The sequence below is a fragment of the Andrographis paniculata genome, unplaced genomic scaffold (genome assembly GCF_009805555.1).
Source record: "Andrographis paniculata isolate CXL003 unplaced genomic scaffold, ASM980555v1 Contig86END, whole genome shotgun sequence".
In the NCBI taxonomy this organism is placed as follows: Eukaryota; Viridiplantae; Streptophyta; class Magnoliopsida; order Lamiales; family Acanthaceae; genus Andrographis; species Andrographis paniculata.
This window is the reverse complement of record NW_026137624.1, coordinates 416034-437128: the sequence shown is the minus strand read 5'-3', so window position 1 is coordinate 437128 and position 21095 is coordinate 416034. Positions and strand designations below refer to the sequence as shown.

Genomic DNA, 21095 nt, shown 5'->3' with positions numbered 1-21095 from the left:
TTATCTAATTTGCACATTAGTCCTTCTATCCTAATATAACCTAATTACTAGATTTATATCGTTTCTTTTTCTTCCAAGTCTCGCGACACAGACGCAACTGGTCACTGACGCCGACGCCGACGCGGGCTCTCACGCTCTCGCCTCCTCAAGACCAGAGTTTTCGAACACCCGTTTTGCTACCGCCGACGCCTAACCAGTCGCCGATTCGGACACGCTTCAACAAAACTAGGCGTATGGAAAATCTCAGTATAATCTCGTTATTCTTTCCCCCTTTTTCTCAAATACTATTATATTTCAAATTTGGCTTCATTATTTGTCTTTTTCGTACAAAAAGAGTATTTGTGTGAGTTCAAAAATCTCAATCTTTATTCTTCTATTTTTTCCAGATATTATATTTCAGAGGATTTTAACCCTATGGTAAAAAAAATTGTTTTTAAAGCTTATATAGGTTACAAAATCGTTGTGTACATACACAATCTTTATTTTGTTAAACTTTAGATACAGAATGTATAGAATGTATAAACCGATAAAGAAGAAGTGAAGTCCAATCTTCATCAGGGCAATAGAGAGGTTTTCATTTCAACATATGCTTAACCAGTATTTTGGTCTAAACTTAAGTTGTGCTTTGATGTTGGTGTTGAATTTTTGTTGTGTCATGTTGTGCGGGATTGTACAATAGAACTTTTATGTTACTTTTTTGTTGTTGGTGTTTGAATGTCTGAGTTCGCCTAAAGTAATTGGATAATATTGATTATGATGATTCATGGTTTTGACTTGGTAATTGGTATTGTTGGATCATTGCTTGTTGCGGTGGCCTGACCGGATAGTCTTCTGGCGTGGCGGCATTAGTAGCACGCGGAGGATTGGACAGCTTCGCCATGGCTGAATGCAAAGTTGTCCAGAACCAAGCCTCGGTTTTGCTTCTTGACGAGGGACTATTTATTAAACCAGATTCTTGGACCGGGACTTATTCTGAATCCACTTAAGCTTGTTCTATATATTGACTTATCTTTGGCAAGTGGCTTAGGATCGAAAGTGTGTTGTTGATTAGATGTTGACTTGGCCAAGTCATGCTAGATTGTGCTTGCAATTATTCAATGCATTCTGTGACACTCCGGCCGGCTCAAATCGGAGCGTCATCGCCACGCCACAGCCCTACGTTGTGGCGCTAAGGCTAAAATACCATTACAAAACAATTATTTAAAAATTTAGAATTAAAGCGCACCGACTCATCATTTAAATAAATAAAGTTCGAGTAAAAAATATAAGTTGAAAATAGTTCTTAAACATTAATAATGGATTTAAAAAATATTTTAAAAGATAAAGTAGTTATAGTTCTCCCGATGGATCATATGACGTGGATGCATCATTTAGATATAATAGAAACATGATCACTTACAAAAAGGTTGTAAGAAGAGGGTCAACACAACGGTTAAGTAAGCGCAATTAATCGAAAATAAATTAATACAATATAATGCCACAAAATTATTTGAAGAAGATAATTTGAATAAGACGACAAATATCACATAAGGATAACTCACACACACGAGTCTTTTAGCGCCTTCCTTATATCTTCTTTTCATTCTCAAATAACAGTGAAAAACACATCATAAAGAAAACTCCACTAGGCCTTAATCAGGGCCGGCTCGACCCGGTTTTCCAACCTTATTACTTCGTATGATACGTCACATAGTTTCACATAAAAAGCATAGGAAACTCCACAATGTGTACATAAGGGTTCGAAACTCAAAGTACACGTAAATCAATTTATTATTAGTTTGCGAGGGACGCCATACGACCCACAACCCTCTAGTCTCCAATATAACATACCAAGAGGGGATTGTACGCAATCCATCCTTCCATCACGGATGACGGTCTAAAGACCTTTTCATCGTGAATGACGGGCACCTCGGAATCACCCAAAAAATGAACCCGCCATCTCGATCCCTCGACCTAGCCCATTCGGGATCTAGTTCAAGGTTAGCTAGTTATCCTAAAATACGGGTATACCCTCACGTGTTTGCAAAGCACGGAGGTGGAAAGCTATGCCTTATCATCCAAACGATCGACGAGTTGATCGGACTCGATGGGTAGTTTCAATTACCAATTTGACCAAATACTCAACATGCTCTTAGGCAAATTTCAAAAAAAGTGTTTTAAACTCAAAATATTCCAATTGTCAATATTTAACCATGCAAAAGTAGGATATTACACCAAATAAGTTGTTATAATCTCACTATATTTCGCCAAATAAATATTCGAAAAATATGTCAATCGCAATAGGCATGGTCTAACTCCAAAAATCATAATATCTAAATATAATCGTAAATTTTTTTCCAAAACCCATAACTAGGTTATGCCAAAACTAGGGTTTCAAACTCATCCCATAAATTCTACGCTTTTCAATTTAAAATCCAATAATAATCTTCACATAAGCCTTACATGACATTATAATCAACTTTTTAAAAGAAATTGGCAAAATCTAACACTTTTAGGGTAAACCCATTTGACAATAATTTTGAAAAATATCAATAGAAGGGGTCTAGGGATTAGAACATATCAATCTATCTAAGATTAATCACACTTACCTTAAGAGAAGAGACCAAAAGGAAGAGTTTTGGAGAAGAAGAACTCCAAGAAAGAAGAGGGGTTGGCTGGCAGTGCGTTCTCTGCTGTACTGCCTCTGTTATTTTCTTTTTATTTTATTTTATTTTATACTTTATTAAACATAAAAGACTTGGACTCATCTTCTATCTATATATATATATAGGTACTTTAACTTGGTTACGCTATATCTTAACAAACTATGGATACGCTATATCTTATCAAATTCACACATGGATATGATATATCTTAACAAATTATGGATAAAGATACCTAAATTAAGAGATATGGATAAACTAAATCTAGTTTATTATTTATTTTACCCTAAATTCAATTTTATTCATAATTTAAAGCCAATTCCTTAATCTTATATCAAAATAAATTAGCCCCAAAGTAATATTGTCCGACTCCGGCTTCGAACTCCGGCGAACTTCTGACGAGTATTTTTACGGGGTATTACACATTTAGTAAAAAAATTGGTGAATACAATGAAGTGGGCGCATGAATTGTGTTTGTGGTGTGCTGCAGCTTCACATAGCTTCTACATTATCTTTTGAATGTATGCATATGTCCCTAGTATCTCGCAGGGCAATTGATTTGCTTATTCACATTCCATTTAACCGCTGAATTAAGTTGTTGTGATTTTATTTTTTTTTTATTGTCCAGAAATCTTGATGAGAGTGAATGGAAATTTTGCCTTTGGATGATTTTAATTAAGGTTATTATACCATTCTTATTCATCAATATTTACAAATCCACGATTCTATCTCAACAAAATGGACTACAAAGCATTACTTTCATTATGCTTCTTGAAATATCAAAGATAGTTCTATTCTTTCGCTCCACAACTCCATTATGCTCAGAAGTATAAGGTAGAGTTATCTGATGCTCGATTTCATGATCTTCTAGGAAACTATTGAACTCGGATGAAATATATTCACCACCACCATCCGTTTGCAACCTTTTTATATAAAAACCACTTTGTTTTTCTACATGAGCTTTACATTTCATAGAGCTTGTGACCACTTCAGATTTCTTAGGTAGCAAATAAACCCAAATCTTTCGAGAAAATTGTCAATAAATGTCAAGAAGTAGTTGTTTCCATGAGATTCAACATTCATCGGGCCACAAATATCGGAGTGAACAAGACCAAGTATGTGATTTGCCTGCCAATTATTTTTAGCTTTGAATGGTCGCCTACTTTGCTTTCCTAAAATGCATGCTTCACACACTTGATTGGGGTGATCGATCATTGGCAAGCTTTTTACTATATTCTTTTGAGCAAGCATTTTAAAACTTTGAAAATTCAAGTGACCAAAGTGAAGATGCTATAACCAAGGCTCATCTTTCACAAACATACGATTCTTTGTTAAAGTGGTCTTCAAAATAAGTGTACATTTTATGTCGACAATCGATAAATCACGCAATTTAGAATGCATTTCATATCCTTTCTTCAACAATTGGCCCATTCTTAGGAGATTACTTTTCATAGCAGGCACATAGAAGACCTCTGATATAAAACTGTGTTCTATATTCCTTAACTTAATATGGATGCACCCTTTCCCCATAATTGGCACTGTGCTATCATTGACAAACTTAACTTGGGATCGGACTGATTCATCAAGTTCAACAAAAAGCTTGGGCTTGCCGCACATGTGATTTGTATATCCGGTATCTAGAAACCATGTATACGAGTTCGGCACTTCATTGGTGGAATTAACCATCGAAAGAGCATGGCCATGATCATCTTGATCGTCATATTCTTGTGCATAATGCGTCTTTTGGTCAATTCCTTTGTATCTTCCTTTGCTTTGACCACGCCCTCGACCACGATTTCTGTAATTTAGACCTTTTTGATGGCTTGGATTGGAATGATCAAAATTATTCCGTGTTGCTCCAACATTTTTGTGTCGATATTGTATGTATGGCGACCACCACGGCCACGTCCTTTTCCACGTGAATTGCCACTAGTAGCTCCATCGTTTTGTTTGGTATTAAACGACACTGAACTTTAGAAAGCTTGCTCAATTGTCTTATCCAATTGTTTTTCGTTCATATGCTGCTCATGGACTTGTAGTGTGCCAGATACTTTATCAACGGTCATTGTGGATAAATCGTGAGCCTCTTCAATGGCTTTGACAATATGCTCGAACTTTGCTGTTAAAGTTTGCAATATTTTCTCCACCTTGGCTTGTTCACTAAACTCATCTTCACATGTCTTCATTTGATTTGTTAAAGTCAAAAGACAACTTACATACTCCGCCACCGACTCAGATAGTCTCATCTCTAGAAGCTCATACTGTCGTCTCAATGTTTGCAATCGCACTTTCGTAACCTTCACATCACCTCTATATGTCGTCATCAAAGTATCACATGCTTGCTTTGATGTGGTGGCTCCAACAATTTTCTCGAACACTTCATCGGTAACACCTTGATGAATAAGATATAGGGGTTTTTTTTTTATCTTTTTTCTTATTCTTATGATTGGTTGTCTATTGTGCAGTAGTTGCACCCTCTGGTAATGTTGGAACACCCTCTTCAACAATATTCAGTAATTCATGAAAATCGAAAAACGCCCTTATTTGAACAGTCCATCGATTAAAATATTTTCCATCGAGAACCGGCACGGATAAGGAGATCAAGCGGTTTATGGCTAATTGAAAAGTAACATAATATAGAGTAATTGAGGAGAAAAAAATAAACTTTATTTTTCGATTCTTTTCCTCCAAAACTATTACAATTATATATATTTAAATATATATGATGGATAAATACAAAATATCACTAATTTATTATTCAATATTCACTCAATCATATATTATTATATAATTCATTATTCAATATCCATTAAATCATAATTATATTCCCTCCGTCCCTTTCGTCCCAAAAGAGTTGTCTTATTTTTCATTTTCGTTTGTTCCAGAAAAATTGTCTTGTTTCATTATTTAGTAACCATTTATTTTGAAGACCACTTTAAGAAAGAATCGTATGTTTGTGAAAGATGAACCTTGGTTATAGCATCTTCACTTTGGTCTTTTGAATTTTCAAAGTTTGAAAATGCTTGCTCAAAAGAATATAGTGAAAAGCTTGCCAACGATCGATCACCCCAATCAAGTGTGTGAAGCATGCATTTCAGGAAAGCAAAGTAGGCGACCATTCAAAGCTGAAAATAATTGGCTGATAAATCACATACTTGGTCTCGTTCACTCCGATATTTGTGGCCCGATGAATGTTGAATCTCATGGAAACAACAACTTCTTGACATTTATTGACAATTTTCTTGAAAGATTTGGATTTATTTGCTACCTAAGAAATCTAAAGTGGTCACAAGCTCTATGAAATTTAAAGCTCATGTAGAAAAACAAAGTGGTTTTTATATAAAAAGGTTGCAAACGGATGGTGGCGGTGAATATATTTCATCCGAGTTCAATAGTTTCCTAGAAGATCATGGAATCGAGCATCAGATAACTCCACCTTATACCTCTCAACATAATGGAGTTGCGGAGCGGAAGAGTAGAACTATCTTTGATATTTCAAGAAGCATATCGAAAACCAAAGGGTTTCCAAATTTTTTTGGGGAGAAGTTGTCGCTTGTTCGGTGTATTTGTTGAATCGGTCTCCAACGAAAGTTGTTTGAAACTTGGTGCCAGTGGAAGCATGGTCCATAATCAAACCTAAAATTCAACATTTGAGAGTATTTGGTTCCATGGTCTACGTACATATTCCAGCGGCCACTCGAACAAAGCTTGATGATCGTGGAGAAAATATTATCTTGTTGGTTATGTGTATGGTGGATACAAAGTTTTTAACACAACAACAAATAAAGTCATCATCAGTAGAAATGTCATTTTTGTTGAGGATGAAACATGGAGTTGGAGTTTGCCTCAAGTCACTCAAAGTCGGACTGTTGAATTATTTGAAGGTTCTTCTCAAGGTGGAATTCATAGTTTGGCTGAAGAAGGAAGCTACACAAGCCAATACTTCCAGTGAAAGGCCGACACAAGCCAATTGTAATACCCCCGGAGTTAGGCCGGTGCTAGGCCAACTCCCATAGATGACCGGTGTCAGGCCATCCGAGGTTGAATATATGTTAAATGAATTGAATAGACTATTTATGTCAATAATGTGCACAATCATTTTCGGAAGCCCTACTGAAAAAACTTTAAAGTTAAGCGTGCTTACTCTAGAGTAATTTGAGAATGGGTGATCCCCTAGAAATTCTCCCAGGGTGTGCATGAGTGAGGATAGAAGCGCGTTAGAAGGACTCGTGTTGACCTGTGGGGCCAATCAACAATCTCGACAGGCTCGACTTCACAGGGCTTGTGGGCCGGAGTGTCACAGTTGATATCAGAGCCGACTTGCGACAGTTTTCAGTCATTGACCGGACTGGTGACGGGCCTAGCAGTTGATGATCCTTGGGGTGCAACGTGGATATTGCATTCTATGTGGGGCAGAATGTAATATCCCCGGAGTTGGGCCGGTGCAAGGTCAACTCCCATGGATGGCCGGTGCCAGACCATCTGAGGTTGAATATATATTAAATGGATTGAGTAGACTACTCATGTCAACAATGTGCACATTTTTTTTCGGAAGCCTGCTGAAAGAACTCTAGAGTTAAGTGTGTTAACTCTATAGTGATTTGAGTATGGTGACCCCCTGGGAATCTTAGGGTGCGCATTCCGTGAGTGAGGACAGAAGCGCGTTGGAATGACTCGTGTTGACCTATGGGACCAGTCTACAATTCCGACATGCTCGGCTTCGTGTGGCCTTGGGAACCTACCTCAATTGTCGATGAAAGATACTAAATGGGTGAAAGCTATGGAGGAGGAATTGAATTCCATCGAAAAAAATCATGTTGTGCAAAATTGTTGGAATATACATCAAATGGATGTAACTTATGATGATCTTATTTCCAATGATGGAGAAATTGTGCATGTGACTCTGTATGAAAATTGCAAACCTGCCTCGGTTGACGATGAAAGATACTAAATGAGTGAAAGCTATTGAAGAGGAATTGAATTCCCTCAAAAAAAAATCATACTTGGGAGCTTGTGGATGCTCCATATAATTGAAAACTCATTGATGTCAAATAGGTTTTTAAAAGGAAGTTGAAGGCAAATGGAGAAGTAGAAAGGTATAAAGCGAGGCTTGTGGCGAAAGGCTATGAACAAAAAAGGCTTGAATTTGACTTTCAAGAAGTATTTGCGCCTGTAGCTCGAATGGAGATTATAAGGTTGTTGATAGCCTTAGCTGTGAAAAATTGTTCGAATATACATCAAATAGATGTAAATTATGATGATCTCATTTCTAATGATGGAGAAACTGTGCATATGACTCTGTATGCAGATTGCGAACTTGCCTCGGTTGACGATGAAATATACTAAATGGGTGAAAGCTATGGAGAAGAAATTGAATTCCATTGAAAAAAATCATACTTGAGAGCTTGTGGATGCTCCATATGGTTGCAAACCCATTGATGTCAAATGGGTTTTTAAAAAGGAAGTTGAAGGAAAATGGAGAACTAGAAAGGTATAAATCGAGGCTTGTGGCGAAAGGCTGTGAACAAAGGCCTGAATTCGATTTTCAAGAAGTATTTGTGCCTGTAGCTCAAATAGAGACGATAAGGTTGTTGATAGCCTTAGCTGTGCTGGAATATAAATCAAATGGATGTAAAATCCGCATTTTTGCACGGCCCATTTCAAGAGGAGATTTATGTGAAGCAGTCTCCCGAATTTCATTCGCATGGAAGTGAGCCCAAGGTGTATAAATTGAAGAAGGCTTTGTATGGACTCAAACAAGCCCCGCGAGCATGAAATATTCGGATTGATTCATTCTTCTTCAAAATTGGATTTCAAAGATGTCCAAGTAAATATCCTCTTTATGTCAAAGTCACTCCTACTGGTGATAAGTTGGTGTTGTGTATATATGTTGACGATCTTATTTTTGCAGGGAGCAATCCTCGCATGATTAAGGATTTAAAATTATCCATGAAACGCGAGTTTGATACGACCAACATCGGTTTGATGTCAAACTTTCTTGGCATCAAAATTACTCAAAGAAATAGTGGGTTCTTTGTTGCACAACATAAGTACCTTTCTGAAATATTAGAAAGGTTTAACATGCAAGATTGCAATGTTGCACGAACTTCAGTGGAGGTTGGCATGAGGTTAATGAAAAGTGAAAATGAGCCTGCCGTCAAACAAATTGTTGAAAGCTTACGATATCTCATATATTTGAGGCCGGATATTACTTATGATGTTGGACTAATTAGCAGGTTCATGGAATCTCCCGTCAATCGCATCTTCAAGCTACTATAAGGATTTTAAATCGTGAAACCAAATTAGGAAATTTTACTGAGTTTGGCTAATTCGGAAAAAATGATATAACCTGCAAGCCAAACAAACAGTAATTGCAGTAAAGAGTGAGCGGCAACGACAACGAGCGGAGTGACGGTTTACAAGCGGCGAGTGCAGCGAGTGCGATGGTGAGCGGAGCGGTAAGGATGACAGTGAACGGCATACATATATGAGTGATGGTTGGCGAACGGTAAGTGATAGTGATAATGAGTAAATGAGCAGTGATAATAGCAACGATAAGCATCAGAAGATGTGTTTGTGTGTGATCTGTATGTTAATAGAATAGCTAGATTCTCATGGCTGAAATGAGCGGATGATGAAAATGAAATAGCAAATCATATATATAATGTGAAATGACATAAATAAGAAATGGGATCACACTTGTTAATTTAAACCAAATTCTTGAGTCGCTGGTACTTGTCCTTAAGGGATTTACAAAAAGGCTTCAATGACACCCAGATTCAGAATATTATAAGCAAAAAAAGCTATTGTCACTAGACATTTCTAAGACTTGATAGACAAGCTCCTATATCTAATTAATTATTCTGAAAATCTGTTTCATTAGTGGCTTTACCCTTCTGACACCTCTCTTTAATCAAAATTGAATTCAGAACAATAATTAAGCAGGTCGACAAGGCTCCCGCGTATTTAATTACGGAGAACTACCTAAAATCTTTTAATGAATACGACACAATTTAGGCTTTCATAATCAATTATTCTGATGCACTTTCCACAACGAGTAAAACTCCAGATTTAAAAAATCAAATATAAACTTGAATTTGGGAATGAATTTGAAGATGGAGAAATTTTGATATTGAATTACTTCTAGAAAAAGCGATAACTCTACATTAATAAAGTTGTAACAAAGCAATAAGGAAAACTGTAAATCTGCCTAGAAAGCAACTGAAAACTGGGTGGGAAGGGGATGAGAGAATTTTCACTCCCCCGACCTCATTCTCTAACTAAGGAGGGTGTATTCAATTAGAATTTTAATAGATTTGTTTGGATTTTAAAAAGTCCGTAGACTTGAGTGGAGTTATAAATTCTATAGAATCTATACAGAGTCTAATGAATTTTGTTTATTAATTTATACGAAGTTTGATAGATTTGATTGAATTATTTATTAATTTTCCTAGACTTCATTAGAGTTTATAAATTTGTGGATTAAATAATATTTTTATTTATTTATTTAATTTCAACAAACATCCACTTTAGGTGAGGTACAGAGTTTTAAATATTACTAGTAATTAAGAAGTATATTAGTAAAAATAATTATAGATTAAGAATAAAATAATTAAATAATTTAATTAAAATAAAAAATTATATTTAAAATATAATTTAAGTGTATAACTATATTTAAAAAAAAAATAAAGTATATAAGACTCACACAAATGATGTGGAATTGATGAAATATTAACTAATTAAATGTGATTATCAATGTCCAAATCGAAGGAATCACTTGTTCTGAGACTTACAAAAAAGAAAAAACAAAATTCTCCTTCATAGTTCATAGTCTTCCTCAATTTACTGATTTGACTTTTTTTTTCTCATCAGTTTTAGGGTTTCTTCCGGAATCACGTCCAGCAGTACTTTTAATTATTCGTATTCTCCCTTTTTATTCTTTTTGTTGTATCTATCATTTTATACATTATCATGGCGGCTAGCACTCAAACACACACCATATATATATATATATATATATATATATTGGTAGGATATTATATTTAGGGTAAATTATATAATATCCTATTGTCTGTTTAGTAAAAATACACAAAATATTCTATATTTTATTTATTACATGAAATCTCTTAATATAAAATTTGTACGAAATATTCTCTTTGTTCAAAATTAATATTTGGTTCTAAATATAAATTTAAATTAAATTCATATAAAAAATACAAAATATTTTAAACAATTTTTTAATAAAATACATAAATAAATAATTGATTAATCATTCGTTTTATCGTTTTTTAAGACAAATTGTTATCTGATTTTTATAAAAACTATAAATTAAAGTATTGATTTATTTAGATATTTATTTTATTAAAAAAAATTATTTACATATTTTTTATTTTTTTATTTTTATAAAACTTGCGCTAATTTAAATTTTTATTTAGAATCAAACATTAATTTTAGATAAAAAATAATTAATTTTAAATAAAGATAAGGAGAGTGTTTTATATAAATTTTATATTAACATAAATAAATTTCACAAAAAAAAAAATAAAAAAAAATAAAGAATATTTTATACATTTTTATTGATAGAGGTCCGTTATATAATTTAAGGGAGGGAATGTTTTTAAAGTATGTACATAGTTGGACGATGAAATCCTTTTTCATTAATGAATGGGAAGCAAAATGCAGAATGGGGAAAAGATGCCTGAGAGATGCTTCTCTCTCCAAAAATGAAATATACAGTACAGAGAGTATTTTGTAAAGGAAAAGCTATAGAAACCTTATCCTTTTTTGACACTTTTGTCCATCAACAAATTAAAGTGATCGTCCTGCACTAATTCTTAATTAATTAACGGACAGACCAAACCGGTGATATATCCTTAACCATATATGTATATATATATATATATATGAAAAGTTGTAGGATGACTACTTATTATTGCTTAAATGTTTTTAATAATGTAATATTTATTATTTTGAGCAGTTTTACGAAAATAGTAATATTATAGACAAGTACGACTAAATTTGTCAATTAATCCCCGCGTTATAAGTTATATTGAGGATGTTGTTGTGGTAGTGTTTTTCCAATTTCATTTGTTATTTTGTAGTGGTTTACTTGTAAAAAATATATTGATATGGATATCATTTTCTAGATTGTAACATTTAGAGGGTGTATTCAATTAGGATTTTAATTATTTGTTTGGATTTTAAAAAGTCCGATTTATAAATTCTATACAATCTATGCAGAGTTTAATGGATTTTGTTTATTGATTTATATGAATTTTGATAGATTTAATTGAATTATTTATTGGTTTTACTAAACTTCATTAGAGTTTATAAATTTGTGGATTAAATAATATTTTTATTAATTTATATAATTTCAAAAGTACGTATATAAAAAATTTTCAAATATTTAACAAAAATATTAAAAGTAAATTAGTTCTAAAAAATATATATTTATTATTAGTCTCATTTTTATATCATTTTAATTATTATTATTATTATTATTATTATTATTATTATTATTTTAAATTTATAGTTTTTGTTATATTATTATTTTGATCGAATTTATTATATTATATAATTCATTTTTATTTTGTAACAAACTATTTAATTGTTATTATTATTATTTATATGAATTTTTATACAATAAAATATATTTATAAATAAAATCACATTAAAATTGCAATTTTTATTAACTAAAATTAAAAATAAAATAATTAAAAAAGAATAACCATAAACTAATATTGTCAAATATAATTGGTGGTTTTTGAACCGACGGAACTGAATCGAAATGAGGAAATATAAATTAAAATTATGGAATGTTTAATTTTGATTTGACCTTTCCAAAAATAAAAATTGATAATTTTGATTTGAACCATTGGAGCAAATTTATTTCTTATTTTCAATATATATAATTTTTAATATTATTTCAAATATATAAAACTTTAAATATTTATAAATTTTATATTAAACATTTAAATTTTCTTATCTTATTGATATTATAATAAAATTAATAAATACATATAAAATAATAACTAGTTATTAATGCTATAAATAAAATAATATGTAATTTTTTACTAATTTTGAGAATCCATTGAAATATCACCTCATAACAAGAGATTTTATATAGTGTAATTAGTTAACAATTTTATTAAAGAATCCAACAAAATCCATGGATTTTTAAAGTACATTGGTTGAATACACCAAAATTTGAAAAGACTTTTTAAATTTTAAATTGAATACACCTGGATTTTAAAATACTTTTAAAAGTTTGGATTGAATACATCAAACTTTTAAAAGACTTTTTAAATTTTGGATTGAATACATCCAGATTTTTAAGAGTCCAATGAAATCCAATAAAATCTATATTAAATACACTCCCCTTGCATTAATACAATAACTTAGTTACAATATTTTAATGATATAAAATATTAAGAAATACATTTTAAACTAATGCAGGGGTTTTCGAGTTTGTTGAGCACGCAAAACAAAAAATATTTGAGTCCAATTGGACGGTTGATCAATATATATCATTTTGTACAAGAATTAAATATTTAATTTAGCTAAAATTAAATATTTAAATAATACGTAAATAATGTCTAAAAATATAATTAAAAAACACATAAATTCATTTAATTTATACACCAAAATAATTAGAAAATATACTTAAAATTAATAACTTAATAGTGCAAGAATTGATGGGAGCAACTGGGAGAAAGCATGAGTAAATGCAGAAGCTGGGAAGTCTAGCAGATTTAATGGCAGTTGACCAGCCGTCGCTTGAATTCCACACAGTAGCCGACTGGCCGTCGCTTGAATTTTGCACAGTAGCCGACTTCGATTACCTTTATGCAGAAGTTTCTAGCGTTGAGTAAATGCAGTCGGCCAACTATAAATATTTCCGCTGGTTTCTGTGCGGAATTAATACAACAGTCATTCAATTAATAATTATTGTACATGAATTTTTGCACTAATTAATACAAAATTAACATTTATTAAAAATTACACAATAAATATTTAATAAAAAATAATATATTATTTTTTAAAAAATATTTATTACGCCAATATTAAATATTTAAATTATATTTTTTAATAATATTTAATTTAGCTAAAATTAAATATTTAAATAACACATAAATAATGCCTAAAAATATAATTTAAGAAACACATCAATTAATTTAATTTATACACCAAAATAATTATAAAATATACTTAAAAATTAATAAATTAATATTTTACACACAAAATACAATAAATACATATCACTAATCAGCTTTCCGCTGGACAATTGTCTTTAATCCTTCCCATGTGAGGCCAACCGACTCCCCAGTGTTGACTCTTTAAAATATATTTATATAATTCATTCTCTTTCTTTCTCTCTTAATTTCATCCGATCAATTCGGTCTGTCACTTCTTTCATTATTTTCTTTCTTTCTCTAGTTCTTCCATCCAACCAATTCGGTTAGCCACTTTTTTTTATTTTTATTTTATCTCTTCTCTCATTCTCTCTCATTCGGTCAACACTTTTTTTTTTTTTTCTCATTTTTCCCTAAAATATATTTATATAATTCATTTTCTTTCTTTTTTTCATCATCCGATCAATTCGGTCATCCACTCTTTTTTTTATTTTTTTTATTCCTCTCATCCTTTCATCCGACCAATTCGGTTTGCCACTTCTTGTAGAGAATTATTTTTCTAATAAAATACATAAAAAACTAAAAAAAGTATGATATAAAAAAGTATTTTGAAATAAAAAATTAGATTTTTAAAAATTTGTTGGTTGCACGTATGTAAAAAATATATTTATATATATTGTAGACACTAAAAATATATATCCAAAATCAATTAGATATCATATATTTTGGAAGAAAATAAAATTCCAATAAAATAAATATATGATATTTAATTATGCACATATGTTAATTTTTGTACAATAAATATCAACTATTAATACAAAAATATGCTTAAAATGGAAGATATCGTACAAATATTACGTGCATAAATAGAGCCATAATAAATTTGACAGCAAAATAAATTAATCTTGTCAATAAAGGAAGTATATACATTAATATCTTCTAAAAAAGGACAATGATATAAAGATTTTGGCGAAAAAGGAATGTGCGCAATCAAATCCGTCAAGAATGGAAAACAACATCTGATGGAAAATAAAAGATTATAAAATCTTTCCATCAACGTGGCACCATCCGAAAAGGAAGCCAAGGCCACCCTCCCCTATAAATAGGAGCCACGGTCAGTTCATTTGAGACACCGAAGTTCATTTGAAGACTAGCGCAGGGCTAAGTCTCTTTAGACTCACTGCAATGTTCTTCATTGTTCTTCGTGTCATTCGAAGCGTTCTTCGTCAAAAAGTCACCGATGTGGACAAATGATCCAATATTGGTTGGCGAATCGATGAAGTTAGTGTTCTTCGTCGTATGTCCGAGCCGGAGGAAGGATCAAAGCTCTCAAAGCTATCGAGGAATCCATCAAAGCCAAGGAAGAGCCTCCAAAGCTGCTCTCAAAGCTTCAAGATGTTCGTCGCGTTCTTCATGAAAGGCGCAAACCAGGCCCTCTTCGATCCAAAATTCAAAAGGACACACCGCCAAAAGCGTTATGGAGCACCAAATCCACATCTTCAAGGATCAAAGCTCCAAAAGTCATTGAAGAGTTCATCAAAGCCAAGGAAAAGCATCCAAAGTTCATTCCAAAGCTCCGAGGTGTTCATCGCATTCTTCACCAAAGCAACAATTCGGCCCTCTTCGATCCAAAAGTCAAAGGGACACATCGACAAAAGCGTTATGGAGCACCAAATCCACCTTCTCAAAGATCAAAGCTGCATATCGTTTAAAGAGGGCTTCAAATCTAAAGCTTAGGATCAAATCACCCGCTCGCAGACCAAAGCCCTCCAAAAGCGGCAAAGACAAATCAAAGATCAAAGCTGCGGATCGTCCAAAGAAGACATCAAATCCAAAGTTGAGGATTAAATCGCCCACACGGAGACCGAAGCTCTCCAAAAGGCGGAAAAGGCAAACTAAAGATCAAAGTCGCGAATCGTCTAAAGAAGACAACAAATCCAAAGATGATGATCAAATCGCCAACTCGGAGACCAAAGTCCTCCAAAAGCGGCAAAGCCAAAACAAATGTCAAAGTCGCGGATCGTCTAAAGAAGACAACAAATCCAAAGACGATGATCAAATCGCCAACGAGGAGACCAAAGTCCTCCAAAAGCGGCAAAGCCAAAACAAATGTCAAAATTGCGGATCGTCCAAAGAAGACAACAAATCCAAAGACGATGATCAAATCGCCAACGCGGAGACCAAATCTCCAAAAGGCGGCAAAGCCAAATCAAAGATCAAAGCCTCAGATCGTCTAAAAAAGATATCAAATCCAAAGCCGACGATCAAATAGCCTGCACGGAGACCAAGGCTCTCCAAAAGCCGGCAAAGTCAAACTGAAGACCAAACCTCTTCGGATCAAAGAAGCCATCGAAAATCAAGTTGGAAAATAAATCGACCCGGAAGGAGAATCAAAGGACCCATTTAGAGAATAAGACCCGCTTTAAATTCAAATCAAATATAATTTGTACAAATTTTGTGTTTAGTAAAAATAACACAATTTGTTTGTGCACATATATAATTCATTCTCTTTATTTTTCTCTTCTTTCCATCCGACCAATTCAATCCGTCACTTCCTTTTTGTTTCAAAATATCTATTTTTATATTTATTTATTTATACAACGATTATCTATTATGTTGTACACTTGCAAGACTGATATTAAGATGCTCAAACACAAGCCAAACAAACCTTTGTAGTAGATGTCGTAATTACTAATATACCAGAGAAGTTTGCAACAGAGTTATTCCAGCACCATCAAATTATACACACCATTGCCCAATTATCAATACATCATATTCCAAACAAAACATCAATTAAGTACCATTACTAACTCGACGCTTACTAACATCATTTAAATGACTCTACCTCCGTGCATGTAATCAACATAATCAATTCCTACAATTAGAGTAATTTTTGTGTAGATAATCAATACTAACAATCAAAGTTGGTAAAACATCTTCGATCACACAAATTATTTCAAAGTATTTTTCAGGATTACCATTTTACTTAAGTTATAAAAATCATATTAGCGTATGGAGTTAGAATATTACTACTTTTTATTCATTTTCACAATCAACACAAATGTGTATTTTTCCTTTTTTTTTTTGTTAGAATAAAAAAATATTTAACATTAAAAATATCATTTAAATATATATATTTACAAAATTCGTTTTAGCAGGACAGAAAGTACCGACTCGCCATTGGAAGCTTCCTCGAAGTGCGATCCAACCATGTGGAAATCATTCAGTTCGATTATCCTCCCGGACAGATCCGCTCCAACGCCGCCTTGTCATTCGATCACCCACACCCGCCGACTAAACTCCAATTTATACCGGATAAGGAATGCCAGCGTCCAAACTTACTCGCCTATGTTGGTATGTTTTCTGCCCTACCCATTTCTGACCCGAACCGACCCAAACCCTAACCGTTTTATCTAACCGATAAAAACAGATTTTCTAAACAAATCTGACCCAAATCAGTCGAACCCATTCCTCCCACTTCTCTGAATTGGGTCCGAAGTCGTCGGATGATATCTTATCTTCTTTGGCCTAAATTTAAACTTGGTTGTTCCAACCTCTTCGCCTCTTCATCAGGTAAGTTTGGCTTCCCCCTAGTTTGGAGTAGTTTATCCAATATCTTCACACCTATAAATATAGGGTTGTTCAGTGTGTTACGGGGAGTGATAAATAGAGAGAAACTTGTGATTGGGTACTTTGGATGATACGGTTGCTGGGTTCTTGCTACAATCCCTTCTTTTTTTCTGGTTCTGTCTTTGTGTATCATTCTGCCTGGACGGATGATCTAGTTCGCGTACCAACAATCGATCATGTGTGAAGTCGGCAACATTGGATGACTTGGGGTGGTGAAGAGAGTGGTTGTGAATCTGAGCCTACCTGATCGATTATCTATATATCTTCTTTATATTATGATTTTGTTTAATATATATCGTTATCCGCTAATCAAGTTTTTTGTGTGAGTTTTATTATGTTTACAGGATTCCCGAAGTCCAATTCGTACAAAAGAAACTCAACATTGGTATCAGAGCACATGTTGAGATTGGACACGGGTTCAACACTGTAAAAAATCAAATTTGGTAACGAAAGGCTACCCCTAAATCTTTGTGATTTTTGTGATTGTTGTGCGATACATCTTGGTGATTAATACTTGATATTCTTGCTTGATCCTGTTTGATGTGTGGATACTACTATCATGTAACTGGCTGCTCCAAGAACGAGTAAGTAGTTGACCATTGATAGTTAGTGAAATCCTGTTTGAAATACTTGGTAGTGTGCGTGAGTTGGCTATTACGTACCAAGCTGCTCCCAAAAGAGTAGGTAGTTGACAACTAATAGTCATTCTATGTGACTGTGTTAAATATTTGTCAATATGTCGTCTGTATCTTCATTCAATATTGCAACATTCGATGGAAAAATTGATTTATTAATTTGGAAACAAAAAATGAGAGGATTTTTAGTAACTCAAAAAGTTTCCAAAGCAATTGATGGTGATTATAATGCGTTACTGACTGATGAAAGAAAGGCTGAAATAGACGAATGTGCTTATTCTTTGATTATCTTGAACTTATATGATTCTGTGATTAGAAAGGTATGAAAACTTGATTCTACGAAAGAATTATGGGAAAGATTAGAAGAGCTTTACATGGAAAAATCTTTGCCAAACAAATTGTTTTTACTTGAAAAGTTTTTCCCTTTTAAACTTGATTTGAATAAAAACATTGATGAAAATTTAGATGTCTTTACAAAGTTAGTTCAAGATATAAAAAAAACAGGCGATAAGAATATTGATGAATATACCCCTATTGTTCTTTTGAATGCAATTCATGATTCTTATTCAGATGTTAAGTCTACTATTAAATATGACAGAGATAGTATAAATCTTAAAAACTGTCATGAATGGATTAAAAAGAAAAGAACTTGACTTGCAAGCAAATAATAGTAATAAAAATTCCAGTGATGAAGTGATGTTTGTTAGGGGTAGGTCACAAGTTAGGAAAAACACAGAAAACCAAAAGAATATGGGAAAGAGCAATGATAGATCTAGGTCTAAGTCTAGGCCTAAGAATAGAAAGTGTTACAACTGTGTGGAACCAAATCATTATGCTAAGCAATATCCGCATCCTAAGAACTTTAGAAACCAACAAAACGAACATGCTAATATGACTATAGGAAATGAATATGTAGGCGATGTTTTCATGGTTAAAGGAAATTGTGCTGCGTTAATACTATATATGCTAACAAGTGGTTACTTGATTCTGCGTGTACTTCTCACATGTCTCATTTGAAAAACTTGTTTTCAAACTATGGTCTATTTTGCATGCGTGTGTTTAAATGGCAAATGAAAAACTTTGTAAATTTGTTGGTATAGGTGATATTTGTCTAAAGTTTGACTCTGGCTATGTGTTAACCTTAAGGAATGTTAGACATGTTCCTGATTTGTGCAATAAGTTGATTTCATGTGCTGCACTAGATGAAAGTGGATTAATAGGAAAATGGAGAAATGGTGTTATGAAAGTCTTAAAGGATTCATTTGTTGCGTTTAAGGCTGTTAGACAAAATAATTTATACGTTGCTTATGCTGAACCAAATTGCATGCCAAATGTGAATTCTGTTGTTAATGATAAAACTGAATTATGTCATAGAAAATTAGGTCACCTTAGTGATAAAGGTCTTGAAATCTTAAAGAAAAATAGTTTTCTTGGAAATGATAAGATTACTACTGTGCCTTTTTGTGATTCATGCTGACACGACTACACTTACACTATACTACTAACACCAATTTACATATACGTAAACGATAAACATGCTATAATCCCTTTTAATGACTTACATCTATAACAACCTGAACACCTGCTATAAATTTTTGTTTTCAGCAAAACATAACATAACTCAACAGTAACCTATTAACATTTATCAAAAAGATCTCAAACCATATAAAAAACTACACAATCGACATACTATTTATAACAATACCATACAACTTCTAAAACAGACGTAATATAGCACAACGGAAGCAAAACAAGCCACGGTCCTGCCCGCAGGTCGTCATCTATGTACACAGTAACTCAAAATGTCTGTAAAAGCGCCATGGCTACTCCAGTCTGTCCACCAAGTCATATATCATCAGGATTACCTACAATCCATAAACTGAGTGAGATTTATAAATCTCCGTAAGTAGAAATTATGCATGATGTGAAGTTTATCTTAAACTTCTCACTATGAAGAATGTGCTCTTGTTTGAAATCACCAATTTATTTATGAAATATTCTTCAGGGCCCCTAGACACACTGTTATACACCGGAAGAGCTCAATATCCATATATTCAAATCAAACGGTGGCCTACACCGGGTTTCCTCGTAAGGTTTCCCCGGGTCGCTTCTTCCCAGGTTGCCTCTTCCGAATGCATTGTTTATGCATTGTATGTAAAGTCACAATAGACGGTGACCTACACCAGGTAGCCTACACCAGGTTTCCCCAGGTCGCTTCTTCCTAGGTCGCCTCTCCCGCCCTCGGTGTATAACCAGCGGTCTAACATAGTAAAACCATCTTATTTCATTTCAATGCATGATATGCATGCTTAATGAAAATGCAATGCAACATATTTCACAATATACATATATTATTGAACTCACTAGTTCAAATCACATCAATTTTGGAGCTCACGGACTCCTTCAACATCAAATATAGAGTTCACAGGCTCAAATCACATAATCACATAATATTAATCACATATTACAGTTTTCTGATATTCACATATTATCAAACAAACATAAATAACTCACAAAATAATATATTTATGCATTGTAGTTGCAAATGAGTTTCTACTTACCTGAAGTTCGCCAAAAACGTCAATAATCCTAACTTTTAAAGCCGTTTTCACGATTCCAGTCTCGTATCTAATAACAATTAATTACAAATATTACCCCAATTTACTAAATAATTATTTCTACTCAAAACTTCCTTTACTTAGTAAAATAGTAATAATTCGTGAACATGAAAAATACCTGAACTAGGCTTATAACGAATTCGGTGTCAAAAGTTTTTTTTTCTTCTTCTTCTTCGCGTTGCCTTCTGCCTTTCTCCTTATCTTCTGCAATTCATAGGGGAAAAGATTTGATTGAGGTGGGTTGGGGATCATTACCCCGCCCCACCGCCTTTCTTTTATTATTATTATTATTATTATTATTATTATTATTATTATTATTATTATTATTATTTTTATCATTATTATTATTATTATTATTATTATTATTATTATTATTTTATTTATTTTACTTTTTATTTAACTACTAAAATAAATTTTCAAGTGATCTATATTTACCTT

General features: G+C 33.0%; 1 long non-coding RNA gene across 1 annotated transcript; it reads left to right on the top strand.

Moving 5' to 3' along the window:
• Nucleotides 1-46: 46 nt before the first annotated feature.
• Nucleotides 47-1050, top strand: LOC127242207 (uncharacterized). Its single transcript, XR_007836750.1, has 2 exons — nucleotides 47-246; nucleotides 828-1050. It is a non-coding gene; the product is annotated as an uncharacterized LOC127242207 (long non-coding RNA).
• Nucleotides 1051-21095: the final 20045 nt, after the last annotated feature.